Here is a 27,646-nt window from a genome sequence, read left to right as displayed (position 1 = left end):
GTCCAGAGCCCGAGGTGAGGGGGGCACATTTTAGTCCCCCCCCGCCATTGCCGCCCCTCCCCCATTGCCACTGACACCGCCCGCCAGCCATTGTTGACCCTCCCCGACGACCCCCCCCTACCGACGACCCGCTTGACCCCCCCCTCCCGCCGCCAACCCGCCTACCTTTGCTGGCAGGGGATCCTAACCCCCCACCCCCGCCAGCTGAGGTCCTCCTCGCAAAAGGCTTCCTAGTCTTTCTGTTTCTGACGTCCTGCACGTTGTACGTGCAGGACGTCAGACTCACAAAACGATGCCTTGCAATCAGCTGATCTGCAAGGCTTCGTTCTGTGAGTCTGACATCCTGCACATACAACGTGCAGGACGTCAGAAACAGAAAGACTAGGAAGCCTTTTGCGAGGAGGACCTTGGCTGGCGGGGGGTTGGGGTCCTCCGCCAGCAAAGGTAGGCGGGTTGGCGGCAGGAGGGAGGGGGTTGAGCGGGTCGTCAGCAGGGGGGTCCAGGGCTCAATCTGCGGGGTCCAGGCCCCCCAGGCCCCACGTAGCTACACCACTGTATTTAACCAACCAGGAATGGCTCCTGGCCGGTTAAATAGCACCTAACCGGCTATCTGCGAATATTCAGCAGGAGATAGCCGATTATCTCCTATTGAATATTCCCAGACAGTACTTAGCTGGTAACCGGTTATACTGCGTGATATAACCAGCTATTCACTAATATTCAGCGAATCGCCGGTTAAGGGGCCCTTTTACAAAGGCACACTGAAAAATGGAGTACTGTAGATGCGTGTTTTGGGCACACGCAGAATCATTTTTCAGCGCACCTGTAAAAAATACCTTTGTAAAATTTTTGCCGAAAATTGAAGGGGGCAAAATGAAAATTGCCGTGAGTCCATTTTGTGTCTGAGACCTTGCCGCCAGCCACTGACCTAGCAGTAAAGTCTCATGCGGTAACTGAGCAGTAATGACCTATGCGCGTCAAAGGCACTTGGCAAGCGTCCGATACACGTGTCCAAAAATAAACATTATTTTTCAGATACGCGTATCTGGCACGCGCCAAAAATGAAATTACCGCAAGAGCCACATGGTAGCCGGTCAGTAACTCCATTTTGGTGCACATACACTTACAGTACATGGCTTAATAAAAGGGCCCTGTTTCGTGGCCAAATCAGGCTATCGAAATAGCAAGCCTATCTTTGGCCAATATAAACTTAACCGGCCAGCGATGAATATTGGCTTAGTCGGTTAAGTTTACAGCGACCAAAAATAAACCGAATACTCCCACGGTCTGAATATCAGTCCCGATACGTTTATTATTTTGCTTACATGTACCTAAAGAGTAGGAATATTTTCTACACTGACATAAAAAGGATACAGACCACCAATTTGCTGTGCTGTAGAGAACTAGGAGGCCACTCATACTAAAACGCAAAAGCACTGGTGCCTCAGGCTTTAGTACTTTTTTTTTCTGCATAGGACCTATTTGCAAAAAAAATACATAGAATGGCCTCCTTACAAAAGAAGTGCTTGAAAGATAGACTTATAAAGACCAGCTAAATTTTGCATGACAGCTCAAGTCACACTTTATCTCACTTTACTTCAACTGGAAACCATCTATTTAAGTTGCTTAACAAATAGTGATGTGTAAATTTTGGAACACTGCAGTTACCTCTTCCCCTCAAGATATGAGACAAGTCATATGCTACACATTTCTACTGTATTCGATTGCTAAAAATAACATTTGCAAAACAGTGTTTGTGCTATGATGCAGCACCTAAGCAGGACATTGATTATATAATAGTGTACATAAGAACATAAGAATAGCTATACTGAGCAGACCAATGATCCATCCAGCACAGCATCCCGTTTCCAGCAGTGGCCAATCCAGATCACAACTAACCTGGCAGGATCCAAAAAAGCAGCTAGATTCCTTGATGCTTATGCCTGCTATGTGGGACAGTTTACTAAGGTGGTCATTTTAGAAGGGCTATTTGTGTTTGAGATGTGCATAAACCAGTACTTAGACGTTTTATCTATAGTAAACATCTATGTACCCATTTTACAAAGGCTAGATATGCATGGCAAAATCCCAGGTGTGTGTTAACAGCAATGGAGTGTAGCCTGAGCAAGTCAAGAGCAAGACTAAGGCGAGACTAGAAAATACACATTTATTTCCCATCTCAGAAAGGGAATAAGCATGTCAGCCATGACACCTGGGAGTTAAACCTGCTGTGACCCATGAACAAGTAATGAAAAGCTGCTAGTTTGGCAGGAGATAAGGGTACACATATCTCCTGCCCAAACTAGCACCTTGTCATCACATGTTCATAACCCCTTATTCAAACTCCCAATGAGAATGCCCCCCCCCCCCCCCCACACATAGTAGCTTGCTCTTCCAATCCATACAACCCCAGTTAGCATGTGCTCCTCTTGACAAGAATCTCCCCTCATTAGGCTGCCCCCCCCCCCCCCCCCCACACACACATGGTAATTGTCACCCAGCAGCAGCAATCAGACTCTGGAATCACAACCTACCCTGCACCAGAGCTGCAGGTCTGACCCCTCCCCCACTCGCCCAGGCAGCCCCACAACTCCCCCCCCCCCCCCATCCCCGGTGCTTACTCAGAGAGTTGCTTGGTGGCCTAGGGTTGGGACACAGGTACAGACCCCTCCACTCCCATAAGCCCTAGCAGTAGTCTTTTTTCAGCCGTCTTGGGAGATCAAGTTCAAACACAAATCTTTTAGCCAGCTCATTTGTATGGCTAGCAAACTTTGTGTGAATAGGGCTGCTTCATCTCTGTCTCACAAATAAGACACCTTCTTCCACTGATTACCTAATCAAGGTCTTTTATGTATGAAATTCTCCGCATCACCATTTAATCTTGAATGGCACAATAGCTTTTCATTTTTCCATCACCTCAACCCCAGAATAAAGACTTTATCTGATCATTCATGCAACTTGGTTGGCATTAGTCTTTCAAACAAGTCTCTTGACAGCTCAGCGGATGCAGGTCTACCAGCCAAGTTCTTAATTCCAAAAGAATTACAGCTTAGTATGTACATATCAAAACTTTCAACGTGTCTTCAGATTTAAGTATTCTATGATAAAGCATACAACCAGTAAAGAGAAACGGATTTGCAAGCAAAGCTGTAGTGGGGGGGGAAAACCCCTCTTTGGATAGCTTTTCTGTAAACATAAAGGTACGTTTTGTAGAATAATCAGGCATATTTTCAAAAGAGAAGGTCGCCCATCTTTCGACACAAATTGGAAGATGGGCGTCCTTCTCACAGGGTCGCCCAAATCGGCATAATCAAAAGCGATTTTGGGCGTCCCCAACTGCTTTCCGTTGCGGGGACGACTAAAGTTCATGGACACACGCCAATTTTGATTTTGCCGTACGTCCATTTTCAGCAAAAATATTAAAAAGGGCCTTTTTTTTACAGGCGCACTGAAAAATGGATCTGCGCACGCCCAAAACCCGCGCCTACACTACCGCAGGCCATTTTTCAGCGCACCTTAGTAAAAGGACCCCTTAAGCATATATTCATAAGCATCTGTACCACATTATTTGTTATTGCAGTATCTTTAAAAAAATATTTTTTGTGTGTCCATTGTAATAACATGTGAGTTGTGTCACAGAAATGAAGTTTTGCTTATGGTGCCGGGTCACTTAAATGCAATACAAATTTGCTTCACAGCCTTTTTCATTGCAAAATCACTTCACTATACTTCTGTGAGGTCTAGTTAAGTTTTGTGTACGTCTTATATAGCCATGCATAATCCCTATCAAGCATATTTGTATGAACCCCTATACCTAACAATCCTTTGGGCTCGTTGAGTGATGTTGTCAACTACAGTTGCTTCCACATCCTTATTAGCCAAGGTGATGGAAGGAATTGTTGCAGCCCAGCAAAACTCACAAGTTATTACAATGACACCTATATCTGTGAATTACTTGGCTATACAAAACAAACAATTATAACAAACTAGTGGAACCATGCCCGTTTCCTCAACAATGAAACGGGCCCTAGGAAGGCTCTCATGTAAGCTTTTTTTTTCTCTCCCCCCTGCCCTCCCCTCCATGTCCAGCAATTCTTCCCTCTCCTCCCCTCCATGTCCAGCGATTCTCCTTTTCCCTGCCCTCCCATCCGTGTCCCGCGATTCTCTCCTCTACTGTGCTCCCATCCTATCCATGTCCATCAATTCTCCTCTGCCCTGCCCTCCCCTTCCTTTCCCTTCCTCCCTCCCTCCCCTCAATGTCCTACGATTCTCTCCTCCCCTTGATTTGTACCTGAACATTCTCTGGCTGGCTGGCGCTGGCTTCCGTTCCATTCGTAACATCCCTCCTGACGTCAGCTCGCCTCCAGCGTTCCCTTCTTTCCACCCTCTGACGTCATTAAGTCTTGATGCGAGGGCGGGACAGTGAGGGGGGAATGGAACGCTGGAGGCTGGCTGATGTCAGGAGATGTTACGAACCCAGACAGCCAGACATGGAACATTGGAGGTGGAAATTATTATATAGGATAATATGGTATAGATGCTTGTGAATACATTTATTTATTTACTTATACTACATTTCTACCCCACATTTTCCCACACATGCAGGCACAATGTGGCTTACATAGGATTAATAACAACACAATACAGTAAAAGTTGTGGTAAGAGACATTAAGCATGGAAAGGGCATATCATTCGGTAAGGCTATGGGGGGAGTAGGCTAATCCAAATAGGTGAGTTTTCAGCAGCTTCTTGAACAGTTGGTGATCCATTTGCATTTTTAAGTATTTCGGCAAAGCATTCCAATTCTTAGCACTGGAGTAATGGAAAGACGAAGAGAAGATCGATTTGTATCTGACGCCTTTACAACTTGGGAAGTGCAGGTTGAGATACAAACGCGAGGTAGCTACTGCGTTTCTGGGCGGGAGGTCAATTAGACCAAACATATACTCCGGTGCTTGCCCGTAAATGATTTTATGAGTTAATGAGCAGATTTTAAAAGAGATTTGTTCCTTCACAGGTAACCAGTGAAGAATGAAACACAGTGGTTGAGCATGTTCAAAACGAGGTTTTCCCAGGATTAATCTTGCCACTGTGTTTTGAGCGGTCTGGAACTTTTTCAAAAGATATTCGTGGCAACCTGCATAGATCCCGCTGCAGTAGTCTAGGTGAGACAGCACTAACCAATGAACAAGGGTACAGAACAGTTCTCTGGTTAGGCAGTATCTTATCTGCCGAAGTCTCCACATTGCATGGAACATTCTTTTAGTGATGACTCATACATGATAATCCAAATGCAAATGCTTGTCCAAATTCACCCAAGGAGCTTTAGACTACTAGAAATAGGGAGAACGTAGTCTTTCACTACTAGGGTATCTGTTGGAAGTGTAAAATAAGGGGAGTGGAGAATAAGGCACTGAGTTTTATCCTTATTTAACTTGAACCGAAACACCTTCGCCCAAAGTTCCATAGTAGAAAAACTGCCAGCAATGAGATCCGAAATTTCAGCTACTGTGTTACAAAAAGGTATGTAGATCATCCGCATAAATGAACGGGTTTAAACCAAGATTGCATAGGGCAGTAGAAAGTGGGAACAGCATGACATTAAACAATGTAGGCGACAGGGGCGAGCCTTGAGGCACCCCACAGGAGGCTCTCTAAGGAGCGGAAATGGTTGACTTCACTTTGACCTGGTAAGATCTTGACGTCAGGAAACCCTTAGTCCAGTGCAAAACATGACCGCCCACTCCAAACGTATCAAGCAGGTGTAAGAGGAGTTCGTGATCCACCATATCAAAAGCACTGGACAAATCAAATTGCAGTAAAAGAATTTTTTTACCAGCCGATATCTCACGTTTGAAGTTTGACAGAAGAGTAACCAGCACTGTTTCGGTACTGTACTGAGCGTGGAATCCAGACTGCGAATGGTGCAGGATATCAAAGTTCATCAGGAATTTATTCAGTTGAGTGTTGACTATACTCTCCATGACCTTGACTAACAGGGGTATGGAGGCTATGGGACGGTAATTTGTGATTACATCAGGTTTAACCTTAGGGTTCTTAGGAATGGGCGTAAGAAGTATGCTTAAATGCACTTGAAAGAAAAACTGATTTGTTCCCATGGACATGCTTCCTTTGCAGATCTGCACAGAAATACTTAGGTCCTATTCTTTAAATGGGTTTGAAAGTGTGTTTTTGTCCGGATCTGCCATTTCTGCCCTGTTTTGGTGCCTTGCATCCATTAGAATGCTGGCACAGAAGTACTACACATAACATCCGGTGCCATATATAGAATTTCCCCCTAAATATGCTTATCCCATGCCTTTCCAGCACTTAAAATAAACACAGTTAATACACAGGAGCCTATTTATTAAGCAGCATTATTTAATGCAGCAGTTAGTGTGCATTAATAATGTATGCCTCTGCCATGCTAACAGTTACCATGGCGCCTTAGCAGTCAATAAGTACATAAGTACATAAGTATTGCCATACTGAGAAAGACCAAAGGTACATCGAGCCCAGCATCCTGTTTCCAACAGTGGCCAATCCAGGTCACAAATACCCGGCAAGATCCCAAAAATGTACAAAACATTTTTTACTGCTTATCCCAGAAAAATAGTGGATTTTCCCCCAGTCCATTTAATAACAGTCTATGGACTTTTCCTTCAGGAAGCCGTCCAAACCTTTTTTAAACTCCGCTAAGCTAACCGCCTTTACTACATTCTCTGGCAACAAATTCCAGAGTTTAATTACACGTTGAGTAAACAAAATTTTTCTCGGATTCGTTTTAAATTTATTACATTGTAGCTTCATCACATGCCCCCTAGTCCTAGTATTTTTGGAAAGCGTGAACAGATGCTTCACATCTACCCATTCAACTCCACTCATTATTTTATAGACCTCTATCATATCTCCCCTCAGCCGCCTTTTCTCCAAGCTGAAGAGCCCTAGCCGCTTTAGCCTTTCCTCCTAGGGAAGTCGTCCCATCCCTTTTATCATTTTCGTCGCCCTTCTCTGCTCATTTCTGCGTTAACATCCTAATGAGCAAGAGAGCAGAAAATGGGCAGGGAATGCACCCTACACTTAATGCAAAGGTTAGTCACAGTGCATTAACTTAACAAGGCAGGTAAGATAGCACAGTTAAAGTCACCTGAATAAGTGCTTCTAACTGGACTGCATTATCTGCCATTCGGTTGACGTGCAATAAAGAACTGTTCTCTGCATTAACTGAATGGAAAAAAGATGAGAACATCCCCAAGAGTTAACAGAGAGTTTTTGCAATTACTACACATTAAGTTTGGCTATTATCCCATGGTAAATCATACCATAGTTTAGTAATAGGATCTTTGTTTGAAAATAGTGAAGAACAAAGGCATTTTTAGGGTAGCGTTTGAATTTTTAGGGGAGAGTTTGAAGTGACTCTTGTGTTGATCTGTAACACCTGAGGAGTGCAGTGTGATTTGTAAGATCTCCAGGCATGGAAGTAGCTAACCTGCAACATCAGCAGAGGAAGACCCCCAACTCCCCTGAAAAGACCGTGGACAGTGTGATGAATTTGGAGAGTTTGAACTGACCCTTGTGTCCATCTGAAACATCTAAGGAGTGCCACGTGCTTTGCAAGATTTATAAACACGGAAGTAGCCAACCTGTGACATCAGCAGAGGAGGACACTAACTCCCTTGGAAAGACCATGGCTGGTGTGGCATGTGGCTGCAGGTGTGTGCCCAAAGAGGTGCTCCCACAGGGACATACCAGGCCCCTTTGGAGTCCCTCAGACCACCAGCAGGGGAGTGGCAGAAGATTCTTGAGAGAATGTAGAGATTAATTGGGAATCTTGAAGGAACTGAGAATCTTGCTGGTCTGCTGACATTTTGCTTTTGCCCAGTGCAGTTTATACCTGTTCAAACAGTCCTCTTGAAATCCCAAATCAAATGACTTCAGACACTTCAAAACACAGCTATCTGCTTTTGGGTAATGTTTGGCATCGGGACCATGTAATACCACTTTTTATTCATTTTCACTGGCCCCCCATCAAATGCTGCATTGATTTCAAAATCTTATTATTTGCACATAGAGCTTATTTTAAACAGGTTCCAAGTTACCCAGCTGCTTTAGCTTCTCTACATTCCGAACAGACCTCTTCGCTCCTTGGCTGATTAGTGTATGGTTATCCCACACTTTTCCAGAGCTTGTTGGGTTGCCACACTAGACTCTGCTTTTTTCTATCTGGCTTCCTATCGATAGAACAATTTCCCACTCACTCTCTGCTCTGACGCTAGTAGGGCGAAATTTAAAGCCTGCTTCAAGGCTTAGAATGGCATTTTCTGGCTTAATTTCAGATTGATGAAAACATCTCCCCTCCCCCCTCTCCCCCTTTTTCTGTATGTATGCTGTTAGACTATTTATTATTTTTCCCTAATTCTGTAGTTCCCTTTTTTTCTCTTTCTTTTATTGCTGCTTTAACAGTACACCGTTCAGACTCTACCGGCTAAGCAGTATATCAAATTTTAATAAACTAAACTCTATAGGGAAGCACAAGATAAAATCTAAGAATATTGGTGATAGGGTTGCTGTGGTTGGCCCTATGGGCAGGTAGCATAGTCTCTGCTGCTGTTCTCCTCCATCCCTATAACACTATGGAATTCCTTTTCTCTTTCTGACATAACGTATTTTAGATTGTAAACCGCACTGCTCTGTTCTTGCAAGGAGCAGTGTATTAAGCTAAATAAACCATAAACCATTTTCAAGGATGAGGTGTTATGTAGACAGTATTTGAAAGAAGTGCTGGCCTTGCCAAACGCAGAGACAGTTAAGATTGTTAAAAGTTATTACTGTTCTAAGAATAAACTTTCTGAGATTACGACAGAAGGGAGTTTAGATGTACCATCCCCTGTGGAGAATTTTACTCTTTCTGCTTTTCTAGAATCTTCTAAAGGGCAAAGGTTTATGGATTTGATATACCACCTTTCTGTGATACAACCAAAGCAACTTAATATTGTTATATGCAGGTACATTCGTTGTCCCTAGTGGGCTCACAATCTAAAATTTTGTACGTGAGGTCATGGAGGGTTAGGTGACTTGCCCAGAGTCATAAGGAGCAGAAGTAGGAATCAAACCCCATTCACCAGGTTCTCAGCCTACTGCACTAACCATTAAGCTACCCCACCACTCTAGAGATAATATACATTTTAAAATTAAAATGAACAGTAGAGTTCTGAGCAATGCTCAATATCTGATCTGTTCTTGTTTTCTCTTTGAATTTATTTTGAGTTTCTTTACTCTTCCTATTAAAGTGTGCAATACTAACTTTATATTGTTTCTAATACAGGGTTCCTTTGACATTATTATTTATCTATGCTCCAAATACAGCATCTTTTGAAATACAGTCGGTTATCCCACGGACCCTGAGGAAGAAGGCGAAACTTGGGCCGAAGTCGGACAGTGGATGAGGTTGACAAGACTGTATACAAGTATAAAACTGCTCAGGAAATTTTACGGCAGCAAGCTAAGTAACCCTTGAGATTTATATTTGGATTAAGTAAGAATAATACGGGAGGGTTACTTAGTAGAGGTTTTTGAGCCTATGATGAACGGGCAGTGCTCCCTAAGGTTGAATAACATAAGGAGTATATGCTCGGATTGAGGCTTTTCCTCTACATATAAGAATATTTCGTATAAGACACTACATTGAAAATAGGGGTCACTTGCATTTGAGTGGTTAATTATTATTTATCTGACATTTTTCTTGTGCTTGTTTTTTTTTTTTTTTATTTAATTTTTTTTTTTTTTGCATTACCTTTTAATTCTATTTTACTTGTGCTTGGCATATGGACTGAGAGCATTCTGCTAAATACTGCTTAATGCCAGAACTGCCATAGGCACATACTTTTCTTTCCATGGTCCTGGGAAGTGGTTTGTTAAACTATTGTTCTCGATTAAAAACTCATGTGTTTGTTCAGCACAATATGGATTGCTGAATGAGTGAAATATTCCCTTGACATGGCAAAACCTCTAATAGTAACAAGTCTATGCCAAGTATATTTTAACCAGATGCAGCCCGGGGTTTCGCTAATGGCCCTTCGATTCCATGGAAAATCAGATAGAAGAGATGCCCTGCAGCTCAATGGGGTGGCCACAAAATGGCCAATGTACTGGAGATGAGCAGGTTCCTGTATGCCTTTCGGGGGTTGAGGGGGAACTTGTGGGTTTGTAGAAAGTATTAGAAGCGGACTCAGCCAGTGTGATGATGCTCAACCCAGCAATCAATCAAAAAGCTGGGGATAGAGCCAGCACAATGGGGGTGGAGTTCTATAAATGGTGGTCCGGGATGAGAATGCTTCATAAAACAGCACTAAGAGCTGATTCCCGCACTAAAGTTGAGCGCCATTATTTAGGTCAGCTGATAATGCAAGCGCCCAACTCATGGCATTTCAGTATGTAAAATGGTGCTAATCTATAACACTGCATGTGAATTATCAGAACTTCTCATATATATATTCCTTACAAAAAAACAAATAGTGGGGCTTAAAAATCTTCAACACACCCAACCCTACATATTATCTTAAACACTTGCGGCATAAGGGCCAGTGTTTTTCACATGCGCTGAGGCCCCCTTTTACCGCAGTGGGTAAAAGGGAAGTCTCTCTTTCCTGCAGGAAACAGCCATCTGGCAAGTAAAGCACTTGCCACATGGCCATTTTGTTTTTGGGGGGGGGGGGCAGCCCTTACCGCTACCCATTGAGGGATATACCCAGGCAGTCTCGTTTTCAAGATATCCACAATATATGCGGATATCTTGAAAACCTGACTGGCTGAGTGTGTCCTGAGGACTGGGATATGTATTAACAAAGCTGCAGCCTATTATTATCCAACAATATGTCTCAGTTTTTTATCTGATGCAGGAGGTCTCAAGGGCTATTAGGGTGCACATGTTGATTATGGATGCCCTTCACATTAGCATGGATGGCTGAGAAAAAAAGACAGCACCTACTGCATTTTAAGTACTTTTTAGTGTAAATTATAATGTAGTTGGTGGGTAGAAATGACTCATTGGCTTTGCACCTATTTGGACAGTCTTAAAATTAGGCTGAAATATTCTGCCCAGTTTGCAGCAGCAGCCAAAGAAGCACACAGGATGTTAGGAATTATTAAGAAAGGGATGCAAAATATGACCAAAAATATTATAATGCCTCTGCATCACTCTATGGTGTAACTTCACCTTGATTATTCTGTTCAGTTCTACTCGACATATCTCAAAAAAGCAGTGCTTTTTTCGTTGCGTACCGGCACCTTTTTTTGCCCGCCCCGCCCCCCGCAACACTCCGGGCGAGTCCTGCACTTAGTTTTTTTTTTTAAGACTCAGAACGCGCGAACGATGCAGCCGGCAGCGATTGAAAGAGGCTGTTTGGGCTGGCGTCTGCCTCGGAGCTTCCCTCACCCTCTGCGAGTCCCGCGAAACAGGAAGTTGTAACAACGAAGGCGGGACTCGCAGAGGGTGAGGGAAGCTCCGACGCAGACGCCAGCCCAGACAGCCTCTTTCAATCGCTGCCGGCTGCATCGTTCGCACGTTCTGAGTCTTAAAAAAAAACTGAAAGTGCAGGACTCACCCGGAGTGTCGCGGGGCGGTGGGGGGAAAGGATTGTGGACAGAAAGAGGGAAACCAACAGAGGGAAGGATTGGGGACAGAGGGAAAGAGGGAAACCAACAGAGGGAAGGATTGGGGAGAGAGGGAAAGAGGGAAACCAACAGAGGGAAGGATTGGGGAGAGAGAGAAAGAGGGAAACCAACAGAGGGAAGGATTGGGGAGAGAGGGAAAGAGGGAAACCAACAGAGGGAAGGATTGGGGAAAGAGGGAAACCAACAGAGGGAAGGATTGGGGAGAGAGGGAAAGAGGGAAACCAACGGAAGGATTGGGGAGAGAGAGAAAGAGGGAAACCAACAGAGGGAAGGATTGGGGAGAGAGGGAAAGAGGGAAACCAACAGAGGGAAGGGTTGGGGAGAGAGGGAAAGAGGGAAACCAACGGAAGGATTGGGGAGAGAGGGAAACCAACAGAGGGAAGGATTGGGGAGAGAGGGAAAGAGGGAAACCAACAGAGGGAAGGATTGGGGAGAGAGGGAAAGAGGGAAACCAACAGAGGGAAGGATTGGGGAGAGAGGGAAACCAACAGAGGGAAGGATTGGGGAGAGAGGGAAAGAGGGAAACCAACAGAGGGAAGGATTGGGGAGAGAGGGAAACCAACAGAGGGAAGGATTAGGGAGAGATGGAAAGAGGGAAACCAACAGAGGGAAGGATTGGGGAGAGAGGGAAAGAGGGAAACCAACAGAGGGAAGGATTGGGGAGAGAGGGAAAGAGGGAAACCAACAGAGGGAAGGATTGGGGAGAGAGAGAAAGAGGGAAACCAGCAGAGGGAAGGATTGGGGAGAGAGGGAAACCAACAGAGGGAAGGATTGGGGAGAGAGGGAAAGAGGGAAACCAACAGAGGGAAGGATTGGGGAGAGAGGGAAACCAACAGAGGGAAGGATTGGGGAGAGAGGGAAACCAACAGAGGGAAGGATTGGGGAGAGAGAGGGAAACCAACAGAGGGAAGGATTGGGGAGAGAGAGGGAAACCAACAGAGGGAAGGATGGGGAGAGAGAGGGAAAAAACAGATGGAAGGATTGGGGAGAGAGGGGAAAAAACAGATGGAAGGATTGGGGAGAGAGGGGAAAAACGGAAGGATGGGGAGAGAGAGGGAAAACACAGATGGAAGGATTGGGGAGAGAGGGAAAAACAGATGGAAGGATGGGGAGAGAGAGGGGGAAAAACAGATGGAAGGATGGGGAGAGAGAGGGGGAAAACAGATGGAAGGATGGGGAGAGAGAGAGGGAAAACAGATGGAAGGATGGGGAGAGAAAGAGGGAAGACGCTGGATGGAAGAATGCAGAAAGAAATAGGGGAGACACTGGAAGGATGGGGAGAGAAAGCAGAGCTGCTGGATGGAAAAGGGGAATAGAGAAAGACTGGAGAATAAGAGGAAGGGGCATGGGGAGAACAAGGGTGAGGAAAAGATGAAAAGCCACAGGTAGATGAAGGAAATTAAAGAATGGATAGTAAGAATGAATTAAATCTGGACAGAGAGAGAGCCTGAAAAATATTGAAGAAAGCAAAGAAAAAGGAGACAAAAATGACAAATGGCACAGAAGAGTTAAGCGAAAACAAAGGAAAGCAGAATCACAGACTGGGACCAATATGGAAAGAAAAACAGTCACCAGACAACAAAGGTAGAAAAAAATCATTTTATTTTCATTTTAGTGTTTGTAATATGTCCAATTTGAGAATTTACATTGGCTGTCTTATTTTGCACTGGGTATACTGGAGCTGTAAGAGCTTACAGAGATTATTTATCATGAAAAAAAATCACATTATTTTTTTCTCCTATAGTACTATAATATTTTCAATGATGTCTGTTTATATGCGCCATGGCTGGTATAGGGGGTGTGGTTAATGTGGGTGTGGCTATCATAGGGGTGGAGCCATATGTGGTGACCCCGCCCATAATGAGTACCGGCACCTTTTTTTCTACAAAAAAAGCACTGCAAAAAAGATACAGCAGAATTAGAAAAGGTTCAAAGAAGAGTGACCAAAATGATAAAGGGGATGGAATTCCTCCCATACGAGGAAAGGCTAAACAGGTAAGACTCTTCAGCTTGAAAAAGAGACAGGTGAGGAGGGATATGATTGAGGTCTACAAAATTTTGAGTGGAGTAAAACGGGGAAAAGTGAATCGATTTTTCATTCTTTCAAAAGTACAAAGACCAGGGGACACATGATGAAATTACATAGAAATACTTTTAAAACAAATAGGAGGAAATATTTTTTCACTCAAAGAATAGTTAAGCTCTGGAACTCATAGCTGGAGAATGTGGTAACAGCGGTTAGCATATCTGGGTTTAAAAAAAGGTTTGGACAAGTTCCTGGAGGAAAGGTCCATAGTCTGTTATTGATATAGACATGCGGAAAGCCACTGCTTGCCTTGAGATTGTTTGTCACTATTTGGGTTTCTGCCAGATACTTGTGACCTGGATTGGCCACTGCTAGCAGCAGGATACTGGCCTAGATGGACCATTGGTCTGACCCAGTATGGCTATTCTTTTGCTCTAATGTGCTCTCCTTAATGACAAAAGTCCTCTTATTTTCTCTACAGTACAATCTTCAAACTTGACTACCACACTGATCTGCAAACTCAGCTTTGCCACCACCACTAATTCTTCAGGCATACCAAATGCTAATAAAGTATCAATTGGAAATCCATGAGGTGACACAGAAGCATCAGTTTCCTCTTGAAAAGCCAATATTGGAATTAACTGCAACTAGTAGAGATTCAATTACTATTCCGCTTTTCTCTCCAGACAAAGAAGTTTGGACATTCATCAAGAGGCTGATGTACTAAGCACATAAAATTTTCAGTGAGGCATTTCCACACAGTGCCAGACCATTTTCACAAAATACAAATGATTCCTGAGGAAATATTCTAGAAAGAGTTCCTGAGAAACTACAACTTTTATTTTTATTTTTTTGCAAAAACCTTAAATACACCTCCTTGAGGTGCAGTGAAATTATATAGGCACTCAGGCAAGTATACATTTTTGTTCATGTAAATTAGCTATTGCAAAATCTCTAATTCACTAACTCATTAGCATTTTTTGCATAATTTCCATGAACAAGACTGCACCTATGGAATGATATAAACAGGATGGAGTCGATCCAGAGGGCGGCTACGAAATTAGTAAGCGGTCTTGAATACAAAAATTATAGGGACAGGCTTATGAACCTCAACATGTATACGCTGGAAGAGAGGAGGGAGAGAGGAGACATAATAGAGATGTTTAAATATCTCAAGGGCATTTATGTACAGGAAGAGAGCCTTTTTCAAATGAAGGAGAGCTCGGGAATGAGGGGGCATACGACAAAGTTAAGCGGGAATAAGCTCAGGAGTAACTTAAGGAAGTATTATTTCACAGAAAGGGTGGTGGAGGTGTGGAATGGCCTCCCAGTGGAGGTGGTGGAGTCTGTTCCAGAATTTAAAAAGGCATGGGATAAGCATGTGGGATCGCTTAGGAACAGGAAGAATTAGGGGTTACAGAGGATGGGCAGACTGGATCGGTCTTATGGCCTTTATCTACCGTCATGTTTCTATGTTTCTAATTTGCAAAAAAAAAAAAAAATTACAGCACACTTGAAACAGTAACTAGCATATGCTAAAATTAAAAAACACAATAGAATGTGAGATTTTGCATCTTTGTGAAGTTGTTCATGGCTTAATAAATTGATGGCTAAATTCTCAAACAATTGCTGAAATTTAGGCAACAGGATGATATGCACTAAGCACAAATCCTATAAAGGTAGTTGTGCACGCAACGGCCACTATAGAATATTAGCGTAAATCTGCAGTTATATGCACTTCAGGCGTGAGCTCAATGGCTGGAATAAATACTTGTGCTTATCTGTTAGTTAGGCAGATAAATGATAGTTTTCTATAACCTGTGCATGTAACTGCCTGATGCTCCCGACCTGCGCTTTCCCTCCAAGGTTCACACCCCCCTTGAAGTTGTGCGCTCTGGAATCTGAGGGGTTCTTTTACTAAGCTGCATAAGGCTCTAAGCACGCTCAATGTGCGCCAAAATGGAGTTACCGCCCGGCTACCACATGGCTCTTGTGGTAATTTCATTTTTGGTGCACATCCGATACGTGCAGCTGAAAAATAATTTTTCTTTTCGGATGCGTGTATCAGACATGTGCCAAGTGGCATTTGGCACATGTAGGTCATTACCACCTGGTTACTGGGTAAGACTTTACCGCTAGGTCAATGGCTGGCGGTAAGGTCGCAGACCCAAAATGGACATGCGCCAATTTTCATTTTGCCGCACGTCCATTTTCAGCAAAAATTTTTAAAAAGGCCTTTTTTACAGGCACGCTGAAAATGGATCAGTGCGCGCCCAAAACCTGCGCCTACACTACCGCAAGCCATTTTTCAGCGCACCCTAGTAAAAGGACCCCTGAGTGCGCAACTTATAGAATAGTAACTAAAGGTAGTTCATGCATATGTACATAACTGCTAATTGATGTTGATTAGTTGCAATAACTAGCTTTTAACTCCAATTAACAGTCAATTATTTAATTAAATTACACGTGCAACCGATCTTATCTATGAAAGACACACACAAATTTGCACCCTGGTCAGAAATTTGTACAGAATTAGGTGGTGAACTCACAGTCTGTCTGCACATATTTCCCAACAGCGGCCAAATTCTTACTTGCTGAAGCTCCTGGGAAAGTTTATACCAGACATACCACAGAGAGTATCCTTCCGTGCAGAGAGGACTTAGGTTTGATGAAAACAGCTCCCAGCACCACTGTTCTCCTAACCTCAGGCATAATCATAGCACCTTCTTCCAAACAAAAATGTTGTGAAGCTTGCATTGACCTACAAGTGCTTTCTCCCACTGGGTCCACCTTGCTATCACAATTCAAATTATGGCTGGTCCTCTCCCAGTGCTGACAAGAGCATCTGCTAAAATTCTAACAATGTGGCTAAGGTTGAGGGGCAATGGGGAGGGGCCACTTTATATCCAGCTGAGGATGTTGAAGACTGCTGTTGTACAGTCATGAAGGGCTGCTGAATTTTAGGATGGGAAACCAGGGAGGCACAGGGAAGCTGAGTAGAAACATTGAAGAGACCAGGCTTAGAGGATTTTTCCCTCAGGGACCCCTTCTGTATCATGAAAGGCAAGATGGATCTCTGGTAATCATCAGCAAGCAAAGGGAGACACCTCCTCCCTTCTTTTAGTCATAATAGAACATCTAGTAATCTTGGTATAATGCCAAAGATGTCACGCAGACAGGTGGTTCCTCCCCTCTATATTTTAACTAGGCTCACATGGAACACACTGTTTTATTTTTAATTTAAGTGCAACAACAACAACAAAAAGAAAATAGTGAGCTATGGAAATTATACTGTAGTACGGTTGGGTAATTATGCCCCATCTGTCACAAGATAAAGTAATCAAAATGAATGTCAATGTAATTTCAGGGTAAAAGTGAAAGAATGTTAAGATTAATAATACTTCAGCCACCAGATGCTTATCATCCTTAAATAGTAAGAACAGGTGTTCTTAACACAGCCAAATAAAATTAATGCTCCCCTATACTGGCAAAATGTTATATGACAAGTAAAAAATCCTTTAGTGAAATGACACAGCTGTTTTTTAATAGGAAAAAATGTATGCAAATTTCATTGTGATGTTTACAAAAAGAACAAGGTAATTCATTATACCACAAAATACGCATTAGAACAATAAAAGCTTCAATCTGGTCTGGTCTCTACTGAAACAAAGAAACTTTCTTTAGTTGCCCCGTCCCTGCAGGCACAGGAATTTGTTAATTTTTCTTTCATGAAAGCCCAAGAATGGTATGTATAAAAGTAATTGAGTGTAACCTTGCTCATAATCTCTTGACCAAAACTGAATGGATTTCCTACTTCACCCTGATGCAAATTTCCTAGTCTAAAAGGGAACAGAAAAGGAAAGGTGGAACACAAGGTATACCATATAACTTAAGGTCTGAATATGTGGTTCTTTAGAAAAACAACCAATAAAAACACAGCACTGCAGAAATAATTATCATCCAAGAATGTAATCACAATGCCTTTTACAAAAATCTTCAGCAGGTACATAGTACCTCGTAGAATCTACTGGGATCACTCCTGCCCCTTTGGACACCATGGATGAAGCATGAGGCTAGGGGGTCCTTTTACTAAGGTGTACGGTAGTGTAGACATGCATTTTGGGTGCGCGCAGAATCATTTTTCAGCGCACCTGCAAAAAATGCCTTTTAAAAAATTTTTGCCGAAAATGGACATGCAGCAAAATGAAAATTGCCGCACGTCCATTTTAGGTCTGAGACCTTACCACCAGCCATTGACCTAGCAGTAAAGTCTCACGTGGTAACCAGGTGGTAATGACCTACGTGTGTCAAATGCCACTTGGTGCGGGTCCGAAAATAAAAATGATTTTTCGGATGCATAAATCAGGCACGCGGCAAAAATGAAATTACCGCAAGAGCCACTCGATAGCCGGGTGGTAACTCCATTTTGACACGCATTGGATGCGCCTAGACGCTTATGTGGCTTAGTAAAAGGGCCCCTAGGGGTGAGATCTGGAGGTCTTTAAAAAATGGTCTTTGGCTTGAATAGTTAACTGGGAGGGGAGGGAGTGTGGAGGAAACGACTGGCTGTGAGCAGGTTCTACAGCACCAGCATGTACTAATACAGAGAAACAAAACAAAATTAAAAAGATACACAGAGAAATGGATGCCACGCAACAACGGTTTCATCATAACCACAAGACTGTCCTGCAAGGCACAAAACTACAAGGCACAAAACTATTTAAAAGACGCCAAACAACGATACAAGTTCAATGCGACACAACAGTCACTTAATAATAATGGTCAATGAAAAAAAATCACTTATCTGAAAGTCACAAGATTGGTAGCAAAAACTCATTTAAACAGTTTTGTTTTTGGAGACATTTCTTTAATTTTGGGATGTTTTCACTGATTCCACATTCTTACACACATGGAAATGGTGAACTCGAGGATGTAGCTGGGCACCAAATGTAAGAGCCTGAAATAGAGGCTAAGAGTTCTTGTTGCCTTAATAAGCTTTAGATGCTGGGTCATCAAAGCTTAGATAACTGACAGTTATTAATTTTCTTCACATTTAATTTATTTGTATGAGTAGTATTATTTCATCCCTGTTCTGTTTTTGTGGGATATTTTCTTTTTCTCATGTACTAATGTTGCAATTAATACACAGCCATTAAAAAAATTTACCGCAGTAGAACTGACTGACACCTATGTTGTAGGTGGTACAGGCTCCTGCAGTAATCCAGTGCTAATCACTTGGCATGTGGTATTGTAACTGCGCTAAGGGGTCCTTTTAGTAAGCCACTGTAAAAAGTGGCCTATGGTAGTGTAGGTGCGTGTTTTGGGCGCTCAGCACACCAGTTTTTACCATGTCTGCAAAAAAAAAAAAAGCGCTTTTTTAAAAAATGGGACAGAAAAAGGGTATGCGGTAAAACTGAAACCAGTACTCGCCTTAAACCGGCCCGAGCCCTTAATGCCACCCGTTGATCTAGCGGTAAAGGCCCACACGCTACACATGTGGTGACCAGTTGGCACACGCCTACTGCTGATTACCGCCGGAAAGGCCGCGCGTGGGAGGAAATAAATAAATCATCCAGGCATTACGGGTGCGTGGCAAATCTGAAATTATGGCCCATGGGGGGGGGGGGGGGGGGGGGGGGGTTGGTAGCCTCTAATGCGCCTTTGTAAAAGGGCCCCTAACTGATTAGCACAGAAATGCCCACTTCCCACCCCCAGACACGCCGCCTCAGTGCAAAAATAAAAAATAGTTTTTAGCGCACACCAATTTGTCACATCCTGCAGTAAGCATGTGCTAGTGCTGATCACAGCTGAGTAACAGAACCCCAAAGAAAACACACACTTCTAGTATGTTGAGTAAAACAGCATAAGCACAAATTTCTGGAGGCTTATGAGCTTTTTGTATTCTGATCTCTTCCCAAAAATACATTATTTTACATGTACATATACACCCTTAGCATACAACCGTTAAAGATCATCTTATAAGGACAGTAATCGCTAGAGTCTGGAGTTTCTTTGTTATGGGGAACCGGTTGATATTGTATATCTGGATTTTCAGAAGGCGTTTGACAAAGTGCCGCACGAAAGACTCCTGAAGAAATTGCAGAGTCATGGAATCGGAGGTAGGGTATTATTATGGATTAAGAACTGGTTGAAAGATAGGAAGCAGAGAGTAGGATTGCGTGGCCAGTATTCTCAGTGGAGGAGGGTAGTTAGTGGGGTCCCGCAGGGGTCTGTGCTGGGTCCGTTGCTTTTTAATGTATTTATAAATGACCTAGAGATGGGAATAACTAGTGAGGTAATTAAATTCGCCGATGACACAAAATTATTCAGGGTCGTCAAGTCGCAGGAGGAATGTGAACGATTACAGGAGGACCTTGCGAGACTGGGAGAATGGGCGTGCAAGTGGCAGATGAAGTTCAATGTTGACAAGTGCAAAGTGATGCATGTGGGTAAGAGGAACCCGAATTATAGCTACGTCTTGCAAGGTTCCGCGTTAGGAGTTACGGATCAAGAAAGGGATCTGGGTGTCGTCGTCGATGATACGCTGAAACCTTCTGCTCAGTGTGCTGCTGCGGCTAGGAAAGCGAATAGAATGTTGGGTGTTATTAGGAAGGGTATGGAGTCCAGGTGTGCGGATGTTATAATGCCGTTGTATCGCTCCATGGTGCGACCGCACCTGGAGTATTGTGTTCAGTACTGGTCTCCGTATCTCAAAAAAGATATAGTAGAATTGGAAAAGGTACAGCGAAGGGCGACGAAAATGATAGTGGGGATGGGACGACTTTCCTATGAAGAGAGGCTGAGAAGGCTAGGGCTTTTCAGCTTGGAGAAGAGACGGCTGAGGGGAGATATGATAGAAGTGTATAAAATAATGAGTGGAATGGATCGGGTGGATGTGAAGCGACTGTTCACGCTATCCAAAAATACTAGGACTAGAGGGCATGAGTTGAAGCTACAGTGTGGTAAATTTAAAACGAATCGGAGAAAATTTTTCTTCACCCAACGTGTAATTAGATTCTGGAATTCGTTGCCGGAGAACGTGGTACGGGCGGTTAGCTTGACTGAGTTTAAAAAGGGGTTAGATAGATTCCTAAAGGACAAGTCCATAGACCGCTATTAAATGGACTTGGAAAAATTCCGCATTTTTAGGTATAACTTGTCTGGAATGTTTTTACGTTTGGGGAGCGTGCCAGGTGCCCTTGACCTGGATTGGCCACTGTCGGCGACAGGATGCTGGGCTAGATGGACCTTTGGTCTTTCCCAGTATGGCACTACTTATGTACTTATGTACTTATGCATCGTGTGAACGACATGAAAATACAGTAAGGCAAATATATTATGCACAATGTACAAATATTATTTTATTCTGATAACACTAATACTGATCCAAGAATTATTTCCCAAATGCTTAGGGATACTTTTACAAAGCCGCGGTAAAAAGTGGCCTGCGGTAGTATAGGCGCGGGTTTTGGGTGTGCGCAGAATTATTTTTCAGCCCGCCTGTAAAAAAAAGCCTCTTTTTTCCCCCGGAAAATGGACGTGCCGCAAAATCAAAATTGCCGCGCATCCATTTTGGGTCTCAGACCTTACCGCCAGCCATAGACCTAGCGGTAAAGAATTTGGGCGATAATGACCTATGCATGCCAGAAAATAAAAATATTTTCCAGATGCGCCTAGTGGACATGCGCCAAAAATGAAATTACCGCAAGAGCCACGCAGCCGGTAAATCCATTTTGGCTCACATTGGGCAAGCATAGGTGCTTATGCGGCTTAGTAAAAGGGGCCCCTAATGGACTTTTAGCCAACTACAGGGGCCCCTATTTATAACTGACTCCTGCAAAACAAATCTCATTTGTTAACAAATAGAAGCCAGATGACCAAATAAATCTTTTACAGTATTTGTTATGACAGTGGAACTCTGTTCTGGCAAATACTATCAATAACGAACAACACTTTCTGGCTCCTAGCTCCCTGGGAGTAAACAAAAATCCCTATACCGAGGATGTAGGAGTTCAGGCCTTAAGTGCCAACAGGCCATGTTTTCAGAAGATATCTAATAAATATGCATGATATGAATCTGCATAGATGTTACATAGACTGTATACAAATCTATCTCATGCATATTCATGAGTTTTATTTATTTATTATTTTGGACAACCATCATAAGAACATAAGTATTGCCATACTGGTACAGACCGAAGGTCCATCAAGCCCAGCATCCTGTTTCCAACAGTGGCCAATCCAGGTTATAAGTACCTGGCAAGATCCCAAAACAGTACAATACATTTTATGCTACTTATCCTAGAAATAAGCAGTGCATTTTCTCCAAGTCCATCTTAATAATGGCTTAGGGACTTTTCCTTTAGGAACCTATCCAAACCTTTTGTAAACCCCGCTAAGCTAACTGCTTTTACTACATTCTCTGGCAATGAATTCCACAGTTTAATTACACATTGAATGAAGAAATATTTTCTCCGATTTGTTTTAAATTTACTACTTTGTAGCTTCATTGTGTGCCCCTTAGTCCTAGTATTTTTGGAAAGAGTAAACAAGTGATTCATGTCTACCTGTTCCATTCCACTCATTATTTTATATACCTCTATCATATCTTCCCTCAGCCATCTTTTCTCCAAGCTGAAGAGCCCTAGCCACTTTAGCCTTTCCTCATAGGGAAGTCATCCCATCCCCTTTATCATTTTCGTTGCCCTTCTAATTCCATTATATCTTTTTTGAGATGCGGTGACCAGAGTTGAACGCAATATTCGAGGTGTGGTTGCACCATGGAGCAATACACAGGCATTATAGCGTCCTCATTTTTGTTTTCCATTCCTTTCCTAGTAATACCTAACATTCTATTTGCTTTCTTAGCCGCAGCAGCACACTGAGCAGATGGTTTCAACGTATCATCAACAACGACACCTAGATCCCTTTCTTGGTCGGTGAGTCCTAACGTGGAACCTTGCATCACATAACTATAGTTCAGGTTCTTCTTTACCACATGCATCACTTTCCACTTGCTCATATTAAACGTCATCTGCCAGTTAGATGCCCAGTCTCCCAGTCTCGTAAGGTCCTCTTGTAATTTTTCACAATCCTCTTGCGATTTAACAACTTTGAATAACTTTGTGTCATCAGCAAATTAAATTACCTCACTAGTTACTCCCATCTCTAGATCATTTATAAATATGTTAAAAAGCAGCAGTCCCAGCACTGACCCCTGGGGAATCCCACTATCTATCCTTCTCCATTGAGAATACTGACCTTTTAACCCTACGTTCTGTTTTCTATCTTTTAACCAGTTTTTAATCCACAATAGAACACTACCTCCTATCCATGACTCTCCAATTTCCTTTGGTGTCTTTCATGAAGTACTTTGTTAAATGCCTTTTGAAAATCCAGATACACAATATCAACTGGCTCACCTTTATCCACATGTTTGTTCACCACTTCAAAGAAATGAAGTAGATTACTAAGGCAAGATTTCCCTTCACTAAATCCATGTTGGCTTTGTTTCATTAATCCATGCTTTTGAATATGCTCTATAATTTTGTTCTTTATAATAGTCTCTACCATTTTGCCCGGCTCCAACGTCAGGTTCACCGGTCTATAATTTCCCAGATCACCACTGGGACCTTTTTAAAAAATCAGCGTTACATTGGCCATCCTCCAATCTTCCAGTACCTTGTTTGATTTTAAAGATAAATTACATATTACTAACAATAGTTCTGCAAGCTCATTTCTCAATGCTATCAGTACACTGGGATGAATACCATCCAGTCCAGGCAATTTGCTACTATTCAATTTGTCAAATTGCACCATTACATCTTCCAGGTTTATAGAGATTTCATTCAGTTTCTCTGACTCGTCAGCTTTGAATATCATTTCTGGCACCAATATTTCTCCCAAATCTTCCTCAGTGAAGACTGAAGCAAAGAATTCATTTTAATCCTACTTGGCTACCCTCCCTACTCTCTTGAACCCTCAGATCCTTAGATTTGCATAGGCTAGTTCTCCCCAATCCTTTACAGGCTCACTACAAATCCACTTGCTCTTCTACTTTCTACTTCTTGGCTCCAAAGCTCTGAAACAACCTCCTACCAGATATTCACTCTGAACAGTCATTCCCCAAATTCAAACAAGGCTCAAATCCTAATTTTTCACTATGGCCTTAGGTGATGTGGTGCCTCAGTCAGTGGGCAGAATGTGATCCCTGGAATCCCCCACCTATGTATCTGACATTCTCTTTGAATGAATGTGCCGGCTTTCCTGTCTACTTTTATTGGAGTTCCTTTCCTCTGCTTTTTATGCTATTTGCTATTATTGTAAATCACCTCGCCCCACAGGGTATATCATTCCTATTAAACACTATTTATTTATTTATTTTTGCCATAAACGTTGTTGAGAGAGGAGTTGAAATGTTTTGCTCCTGAAACAGCTATTGGTTCTTGCAAAATGCAAGCCTCTGTTGGGCACCAGATGACATCGCAGATTAAAGTTTGGACACTGGATAAAGACAAAGATTAAAATCTGGGATTGAAGATAAGTGATCTATCAGGATGTCTGTAAAAGCCTTAGGTGTATTGCTAAATTGGACATTAAGGGTGGGGAATTCATCAAGGTGTGGTGGAAGTTCACCTTTCACCACACCTTCATTTACTGCAAGATTCAGCAACCTGCAGGATCCCAGTACTGCAGGTTGCTGAATCCCATGGTAGAGGAATATGCAAACAGCATTTTTCTATGTGCCCAGGCGCATAGAGCCACAGAGCTGCATCCCAAAGCTCCTGGGATGTCAGAGCAGGGTGTCCCCTGGCTTCCAGGCCCTATCCCAGCTTAACTCCCACCGACATAAGCCTCGCCTACCCCTCATGTTCAAAGCCCCCACTTACCCACCTCACAGGTAGCCCTTGCCCCTCAAAGGGCTACCTCGATAGCATTGGTGGTCTGGAAAGGGTTCATGGAGTCTTCAGGCAGGAGTAATACCCAATCTCTCCTACCCAGTCCAGTGCCCCTAGCAGTTGTCTCCCGCAACTACCGCTAAAGGTCATATTTTCTAGAGGCATTAACCCATGTTACTGATTTTAACTTTGTTTAGTACATGGACTACACAGCCATTTTTCTTGCAAAACTGCTGAGGTTTTCTCAGTTTAAGGAAAAGAATGAAAGGCAAATTATTCCTGCAGAGAGATGACCAAACAGAACTTGGCTGTTCATTATGGTGAGCACTGGCACTTCTGCTCAGTCAGTCAGATTGCAGGAAATTCCTAGCTCATTTCAACATATCACATAACATACATACCAGATAAACTACTTTCATTCATCTTGCTGTGTTATTACATAAATACACAATTTGAACGTGTAAAAAAAAAAAAGAAACTAATAGTGCTGACCTTATGAATTTACCATTTTTTTTAATGAGTAGCATTTTCATCATTTAAGTGAAATAATCGAGTGACCTAGTAATGTGAATAATAAAAACAGACTTATGCTACATCTATTTAAATAATTCTGAAATAAAAGTGTTCTTGTAGAATACATTTTAAAGGATTTGGGTCTTTAGCAAACAATGAATAAAAGCCTCAAACATTTTCATTTCCTTTGATGTATTTGACATTCATGACCTTTCTACGTTCCCCGTTTAGTAGAGTTCAATGTGTTTAGTCTTAGATCTAATTCACTTGAACATCATCTAAGAATTTTAAAAATATATTTAGTTCTTTTGCAAATCTCCAAAGTTTCACAGCAAAGACACTGATGACTATGTTGTTCAGCAAATGCTGCTCATGAATTAAGGTAAAGTATAAATTCTCTAAGTGACTTTAATCCATAAAAGACATAGGAAACCAGAGTAATTTGTCAAGATGGCAGCCATTAGCTCTGAAAGGTTATGCAAATACTATTGATGGATGATAAAGTGCAGGCCACCCCCACTGTGTCAAACATAAATAAACTCTACAAAGAAGTGACAGCTAACATGTTTGTTGTGTAGAGGAGGCAGGTGAGGAAACACCTCAGTGAGGGAGCAAGAGTCAGAGAAAATAGCTGCCTGGCCTGCAGGCACTCTACCTCAAAAAGTATAAAAGTGACATTATTTTTTAGACAATACTATTATGGAGACTTCATTTTTCTTAATTTTCCTGGAAGCATTGTCTGGTTCATATGTGCTTTGTACACAAATGTTAAGTTGTATTTAATCTTTGTAAAATTGCATAAAAATAAAATAATAAAAAGTAGAATACTATTATGGATGGTTTTAGCAATGAAGATGAAAAAATCTGTGCAATACTGACTATAAGACATGCAGTCAATATCAACAGATCTCAAAATAAAAGTGCACAATGAACGCACGACTGCATATTAAATAAATTTTATGAGCATGAGTGACAAATATGGCACTAGATTTTAATCTTCAAAATCATAAAATAGAAACAACAGCATAAAGAGATGAAATATACTTGTTATATTATTAAAGTTCCAAACAAATACAGTCGTGAAGAAGGACGCTAGGCATATTCTATAAACCATGCCTAAATGTAGGCGTACTTTATAGAATATGCTTAGGCATAGTCTTATCCATGCTGATTTTTTAGGTGTTATATATAGAATATAGCACAGCCTGCTTTTTTTCCGAACAAGAAGGCCGGCCATCTTCCGACACAAATCTGGAGATGGCCGGCCATCTCCTAAACCCGGCCAAATCGGTATAATCGAAAGCCGATTTTGGTCGGCTTCAACTGCTTTATTTCGCAGGGCCGGCCAAAGTTTAAGGGGGCGTGTCGGCAGGGTATGGAAGGCGGGACGGGGGCGTGGTTAAGACATGGCCGGCTTCGGCCGATAATGGGAAAAAGAAGGGGGGCCCTGACGAGCATTTGGCTGACTTTACTTGGTCCGTTTTGTTCACGATCAAGCCTTGAAAAGGTGCCCGAACTGACCAAATGACCACCGGAGGGGATCGTGGATCACCTCCCATTACTCCCCCAGTGGTCACCAACCCCCTCCCACTCAAAAAAAAAATTAAAAATCATTTTTTGCCAGCCTCTATGCCAGCCTCAAATGTCATACCCAGCTCCATGACAGCAGTATACAGGTCCCTGGAGCAGTTTTTAGTGGGTGCAGTGGACTTCAGGCAGGTGGACCCAGGCTCATCCCCCCCCCCTACACTTGTGGTGGTAAATGGGAGCCCTCCAACCCCCCCCCCAAACCCACTGTACCCACATACAAGTGCCCCCCTTCATCCCTAAGGGCTATGCTAGTGGTGTACAGTTGTGGGGAGTGGTTTTGGGGGGGGATTTGGGAGGCTCAGCACACAAGGTAAGGGAGGTATGCACCTGGGAGCTATTTTTGAAGTCCACTGCAGTGCCCCCTAGGGTGCCCGGTTGGTGTCCTGGCATGTGAAGGGGACCAGTGCACTACAAATGCTGGCTCCTCCCACAACCAAATGCCTTGGATTTGGCCGGGTTTAGTTTCCATTATCTCTGAAAACCAATGCCGGCCATCTCTAAAGCCGGCCCAAATGTTGAGATTTGGAGCCTGGGGCGTTCCAAGATGGCGGCACGTAGTTGAGTGAGCTCTGACCTCCTCGATTCGATTGCGTCTTAAAAATTAAATTCTTCTTGCTTATGCCGCACACTAAATGGAAGGGTATGGTCCGGGGTAAAGCTTCGATACCCCGGACCTCATCCCCGCAGCAGCTTTCGATCGAGCAGTTCATCTCGCGAACTTCTTCCCAAGACGCCGTGAGTGTTCCCGCTGTCCTCCAGAGTGGGGGAGCTATGGAGGACTTGGGACTCGATGTCACGCTTTCTCCTCCGGCGCTTAAACCACCGCCCCACCCAGAAGGACGCCGGAGCCAGAGAGGTTCCCTCGAACCCAAAGAGGGTGTCGATGATGAATCCCTAATCGAAGGGGCTGGAGCGGCAGAACCAAACGGGTCGCAAAGGCCTGAGG

At 43.0% G+C, this 27,646-nt stretch overlaps 1 protein-coding gene across 1 annotated transcript in view; it reads right to left on the bottom strand.

Annotated features, from left to right (window-relative positions):
- ERC2 (ELKS/RAB6-interacting/CAST family member 2) overlaps positions 1 to 27,646 on the bottom strand; it is a 692,745-nt gene that overhangs the window by 116,858 nt on the left and 548,241 nt on the right.

This window comes from Microcaecilia unicolor, chromosome 6, assembly GCF_901765095.1.
Source record: "Microcaecilia unicolor chromosome 6, aMicUni1.1, whole genome shotgun sequence".
Classification (NCBI taxonomy): Eukaryota; Metazoa; Chordata; class Amphibia; order Gymnophiona; family Siphonopidae; genus Microcaecilia; species Microcaecilia unicolor.
Note: the sequence above shows the minus strand (reverse complement) of the source record. Positions and strands in the feature narration are given on the sequence as shown.